Source organism: Lemur catta, chromosome 8, assembly GCF_020740605.2.
Source record: "Lemur catta isolate mLemCat1 chromosome 8, mLemCat1.pri, whole genome shotgun sequence".
Lineage (NCBI taxonomy): Eukaryota > Metazoa > Chordata > Mammalia > Primates > Lemuridae > Lemur > Lemur catta.
This window is the reverse complement of record NC_059135.1, coordinates 8,449,645-8,456,045: the sequence shown is the minus strand read 5'-3', so window position 1 is coordinate 8,456,045 and position 6,401 is coordinate 8,449,645. Positions and strand designations below refer to the sequence as shown.

Below are 6,401 nucleotides of genomic sequence, written 5' to 3'. Positions count from 1 at the left end.
TCCCCCCCTTAACCCCAGCACCACACAGCCACTGATCTGCTTTCTATTACTACAGATTAGTTTTGCCTGTATTAAAAGTTTCATATGCATGGAAATACAGGGTATGCACTTTTGGGTGTATGACTTTTTTTGCTCATCTAATGCATTTGAGATTCAGCCCTGTTGCAGGTCAGTAATTCATTCCTCTTTAGGAGATGTGCTGACCACCTCTTGCTCATCCCGTCTGATCAGCATGATGTCACCAGCGTAATCAATCAGTGTGATCAATCAGTGTGACACTCTATGTGCTGTCCAGGTGATCCAGATCTCTTTGAACTATATTATGACAAACGGGCAAGTGAGTTAATATAACCCCAAGACAAAACTGTAAATATTAATAATATTTTTACCTGTCACTTGAGAATGTGCACTGTTTCTGGTCCTCCTTTCTAATCAGGATGGAAAGAACACACTTGCCAAATCCCTTGCTACACAACCATGTGCTTAGGCCGAGGGTATGACTGGGGCTGGAGATCTTACTGCCTGGGCTGTCTATTTTCTTAGCCTAGTCTTTCAGTTTTCCTGTAAATTCCGTGAGTTACCCAATATACTTCTAAGAAATTGACTTTCTGCCTGAGTTACCTGGAGCTGGTTTTGGTTACTCGGTACCTCCAAATCCCGACTGATAAAAAATTGGGTACCAGAGACTGAATTGTAGGCAGCAGATCTTCAAGAAAATACAATTAATCTGGGATTGGTTATCTGACATAATTGGACCTAAAGTAGTGAACATCCCATTAGTGTTCAAAGAATTTGGTAGACGTTGGCAAGCAAGGGAAAGTTGGAAAATTACATTATAATGCTGGATTGCGATCAAGACTATGTACAATTCACTCTCCAATTCCAGGCATCAGATCCTAGCGCACTTAGCAAAAGGGAGAGAAATCTTTCAGATAAAATAAAAGCATTGACTTGCCTTTGGCGATTGTCACTTACTTGGCCTAACTCTGGCTGGGAGAACAGAGTAAGGAGGCAGGCTGGAGCCTTCGGCCCCCCTGGTCATATGGCAGTAAAGGAAGACATTAGGGACCAAGGGATGGTCTGATGGTCCTACATAGTGTTGGCCCAGGCATCCCTTATCCAGGAGAGACTCTGCAGTGAACACAGGGAAAAACAAGGCCATGACAAATAGGAGCTGAAATTCTAGGTTCGTGTTATCTGGGCTGACGCATGATGTTGCCAAGTAGATCTTTCTAGTAAACTTGGCAGGAACACCCCCGAGTCCCAGTCTTACTACTCCCAGTTCCTCAGTCAGCTGAGGAACACCAAAGACCTTCTTGTGCTTCTAAGCAAAAGAAGCTGGCACAGTTTCAGAAATGCCCAGCACAGTAGTGGCCTGGGCCTGCCTGCTGCTTAGGGGCAGAGAAAGGAGAGAGAGGGGACGCCAGAGCAGGTTGGCGTGATCTGTGCCTTCTTGGGGCTGCCATGCCCCATGGAGGCCAGCAGCAGAGGACAGCTGTGCCTAACAGAAGTTCAGCTTATTGGACCCTCTGTCCCAGAGACAGAGAGAGGGAGAGAGACACCCATGCATGTGTATGACATGGTAGGCACAGTGACCCTGCCCACTGGAAAAGAGGTCCTCGTCAGTGTCCTGGAGTCTGTCCCAACCAGATTGGTGTTTGCTCCTTTGGGAGAAACAAAGTAGAAGTGGGCAGAGGGTGCCCTCTATATTTTGCAAACTTATGTATGCACATTTCCTATCATAAGTATACTGAGCCAGAGGCGGTGGGATTAGGTGGCACATACTTTGGAAGAGCACCGCTTTGCCCCTGGCCTCCCGACCCTCAGCACCACTCTGCTGCTGGCCCTGGGTTCTACCAGAATCTGGCTCCGATTCACTGCCTGTCTGTCTTCGACCCATTGTTCTGCCTGGATTTCTAGTCCTGATTTTATTTACCTATTCTATTTGTCCTTTGCTCTTATTTCTTTATCTTTCAACTATATACTGATAGGGCATGTTTTTATAAATTGTTTTAAATCCTTTACAGAATGAGGGCTGGGTGTAAGTGAAAAACTTGCATACGAACATAAATGTAATGCATATAACTTCCCGCATCACTCTGTCCTTCAAGGTCTAGATAATCTCAGCTCCAAACCCTTTATCCATCCAGTGAGAAGCCTGTCACCCTTCTCAAGATTTCAGAGAAATGGTTGATGCTCAGTTTGTCCCCAGTCACCCCTGGCTGCAGCTGTAAAGTGCCCACATATTCAAGGAAACTTAGAGTTGTGCCTCACTAGGGCTTCTCTGCCAAATTCTCTACACTTTGCCTTTGATTGGAGAAGTTGGGAGGGTTTTCTCTTACGTTTGGCTGCTTTCCAGAAATTCTAAGAAAATCCTCACATTTTATAACACCAAGCATTTTGGCTCTCGCCAGCTCTGTGTCTGAACGCTAGGCCCACCCCGTCCGGCCCAGGCTCACCGAGGTGCCTGGCCAGACCCGGAGCCTGAGAGAAGATTTAAAGTGTCCAGCTCTCCCTTGTCCTCCCACGGCCACCTCAGCAAGGGAAAGGGACAAACATGGAGTTCACTCCCTCCCCGTATAGACGATGCCACCTCACCTCGAAACAACTTCAATCCCTTTTAGTCGAATGGACTTTTCCACCCTCTTCCCTAGGCTTGAGTGAGCCATCCCGGGTCTTCTGTGGACTCATGGGGCTGGCCTCGCTCCTCCTCCCTGGGCTAAGAGATGTCGTAAGCTTGGGCGGAGGGAAGACAAGTGTGTCACGCATCCAAGTCAGGCTGTGAGGCACTTTCAGTTTCTTTCCCCTTTGACCATGCTGAAGGACAGGCCAGTCGGCAGGCTGTCTGTAGAGCTGAGGGAAGGCACAGAAGCGGTGCAGATCACACGGGGCAGGACCCCCGGCCAACCTCAGGCTCCCGTGGGGCCAGCGGGGGCAGACGGCAGGTGGAGGCCACGACCTCAGCTCCAGGTAGGTCATGGTCTCTGCTCCCGTCCATCTCTGGTAAGGTCCACTTTTCCATGTGTTTCTCGTGTCTACCCAGCCCCGCTCCACGGGTGTAGGGTAGAAGGAGATCATAAACAAATAAACAATGAGGAAAAATCAGATTTTTTTAAATTGCAGGAGAAGTGAGTTAGCTATTGGGGAACTTAAGGCCACCCTTCGCATCATCCTCTTAATTCCTTGCGACTGCTGGGTGGCCAGGCTGGTGCTCTTGGACTGCATGGCCCATCCGAGGCTTTGCTGCAGGGTGGGATGATTCCTCGTGACCTCTGAACTCTCTTATCTCCCCCAGGCCTCCTTTATCCCCACTCCAAAAGATGATTCTGTCCAAAAAAAGATCCTTTTAGAAAAACTAAAGTCTAAATCAGATATGTCTATTGTCAAACTTTTCCAGTCTGTGTAGTTCTGTTCTGAGCCCACCCGTGTGGCCCTGAGCCCTGCAGTCATTTCAGGATCTCTGGATATTTGCTAGGAGGAAGCGAAAGTAGATGAGACCCAACCACAGATGCAAGCAGATGGGGAGTGCCTGTTGTTTTGTGTTTTTCTATTTTGGGGTGGTTAGGGAAGGGTGGAAATTACCTTTGAAAAATGCAAGACAAATACACCGATTCAGTTAGCCCTCCATATCTGCAGATTCTGCATCTGTGGATTCAACCAACCAAGGATCAAAACTATTTAAAAATAAAGAAATAAAAATAACAATACCACAATAAAGATAACATAAATCTTAAAAATACAGTATAACCACAAATTGTATAGCATTTACATTGCATTATGTATTATTAGCAATCCATAGATGATTTAAAGTATATGGGAAGATGTACACAGGTTACATGCAAATACTACACCATTGTATACCAGAGACTGAGCATCCTCAGATTTTGGTATCCATGGGGGGTGCGGTCCTGCAACCAATCCTCCCAGGATACCAAGGGATGACTGTACATTCTTCTTGATAAAGATTAAAACAATGTACAAGTGTATGGAAACTCATCTAATTGGGACTTTGAGCCAAGGCTACTTTTGGGGCTGGTGCAGCCCCAAGAAAGTGTTGGCTTTTGCTGCCAGCAGCAGCAGTGATGGCACCAGGCTGGTCTTCAGTACCCAGCGCCATCTTTCTGGCTGCGTATCTCAGCCATCACATCTCCTCCATATGCTCTGTAGGGAAGGGAAGATGAGCTAGTAGAGCTCCAAGTCCAGCCAGCCCATGGCCTCCAAGCAGGAAAGGATGGCAGTGAGAGGTGAGACTGGGGTAATGCTGACCTTAGAGAATGAGCTGGGGAGTGTTGCCTCTGCTTTTATTTTCTGGAAGAGATTGTGGAGAATGGTATTGTTTCTTCCTTAAATATTTGGTAGAATTCATTAGTGATACTATCTGGGCCTGGTGCTTTCTTTTTTTCTAGGGCTATTAATTTCTTTTTGTTTTAAAATTTTGGTTTTATTGCAATATCTTATAGCCAGAGCATGTAACCTGTTCAGATTCTCATTATTATTTATTGAAATTACTTCAGGGCAAAGATATGGTATGTTCTTGTGTGTTTAAGACCAAGAATTAGTAAAAAATCAATTTGGCTAATTTTTTAAATGTACATTCTGTATATCTTTGTTCTTTTTTTAAAAATGTAATTGAGAAGTTAAGAATTGGAAGTAAAATGTTTTTAACAACAATGAAAGCTTGTCCATTAGTTATCTTAAATCTTACTTTTAAAATACAGGTATTGTGAATTTTGCTTTCTATCCTGTTTGCATTTGCCTGATGAAACTTACCTGTCTTTTGACGATTACCATTTTTAACATAATTTCGTCTTTTTTATGCCTCTTATAGATTCTATTTTGATGATTTATACTATTAATAGAAAAAATCCAAACTCTGCAAAATAATTCAAAAAGGTTTATTCTGAGCCGAATATGAGTGACCAAAGACCTGGGGATCCTACTCTCAAGAGGTCCTGAGAAAATGCATCTGAGCCTGCCAGGTTACAGTTTGGTTTTATACATTTTAGGAAGACAGGAATTGCAGGTAAAAATCATAAATCAGTACGTGGAAGATATTGATAACATATAACAAGACATATCAATATCTTACAATATTGGAACATATGTTAGTAACCTGCTCATATAAATAAAATCCAAAGAAAGTTAAACACCATTTCATATTTGACATGCTTCCTGTAAAGTTTTAACATGCCAAATAAGCCTAATATGCCTCTCTTAGACTTTCAGTGGCTCTAATATATAAAAGCTAGCTTGAGGTCAAAAGGCTGGATTTAGAATTTGGGTTTTGAAAAGTTTGTCAAATAGCAAAAGCTTGAAACACTTGTTCAAGTAGAATCAGAAGCCACTATAAAATAATGGTCATTTATTTAACCAAGAGTGATAGTCATTAAAAGATTCTAAAGGTAACAGAGGAAGTTATATGGGTGTAAACGTTAACCCTTTTAAAGTTTAGTTTTGCTAGTTAGTCAAAAAACTAATAAAGACAATACAGGGATTATCTTGATACAGCATAAAATCTTTGCTTCTTTTCAGCCAGTTACTGAAAAGGTAAAGAAAAATCTTCTGTAGTGCAATTTTTTTCAATTAAAAAAAAGAAACAGGTTATAGAATTAAAATGGGTACATTATGTAATTTCATTAAGAGCAAATTAATATCTCAAGAAAATTTTGTTGCTTTAACCAAAAAAATTTTTTAAATTATAATCAACTGGATCATACACAAAATTCCTTCATAAATTCCCTTTTATGAACTTTATCCCAACTTACATGGACCATCTATAAACATATCTAAAACTTTCTGTTTTGTCCTAACTTTCCCTTTTCCTAAATAACCAGTCATTTTAGGACAAAAAATTTCCTTACAAGATATTTCTCTACAATATTATTCTCCTTCCTTTCTATTTAACCTTTCTTATCACAAATATATTTCTATATTCATTGTCTTTTTATGTCTCTTTCTCTTACAGGTTACTTTTTATTTTGTCTTTATTTCCTTTCTAAATTCATATTTTGATTCAACCTTTAAATAACCTCTGAATTAGACAAAATTACATATATATTTAATAAGAATACATTTTACACTTATTTTATAATTTTTTTCTTATTAAAAACATATTCTTTGGAACACTTTATATAGAGAATCTCATATATTGACTAGAATTCTCATTTTTACTAACTTTAAATTTTAGTGAAAACGCAAGAAGCAAAAAGTCATGAATTGTCTGTCATCAGACACTTGTCATGAAATAAGATTGCAGGTTACTATAAAATTATAGTCATTTACTTAGTCAAACTGATAATTCAAAGATTTTTTTTTTAAAGCCAGTCAAATTTAACAGTGGGGGGTTGAATACCAACTTTAGTGACACTAATGTTAATAAGTTCTGATAACCCACTACCATC

General features: G+C 41.1%; 1 protein-coding gene across 8 annotated transcripts in view; it reads left to right on the top strand.

Moving 5' to 3' along the window:
• The first annotated feature begins 2,782 nt into the window (after nucleotides 1–2,782).
• LOC123643463 (nuclear body protein SP140-like) overlaps nucleotides 2,783–6,401 on the top strand; it is a 57,383-nt gene continuing 53,764 nt past the window's right edge. For 7 of the 8 annotated variants that reach the window (XM_045559013.1, XM_045559012.1, XM_045559011.1 and 4 more), the window contains exon 1: nucleotides 2,790–2,970. The gene's annotated coding sequence lies outside the window, so the exon portion shown is untranslated. Of the gene's footprint in view, nucleotides 2,971–6,401 lie in introns of all 8 variants that reach the window. The other variant, XM_045559014.1, reaches the window with a different exon arrangement.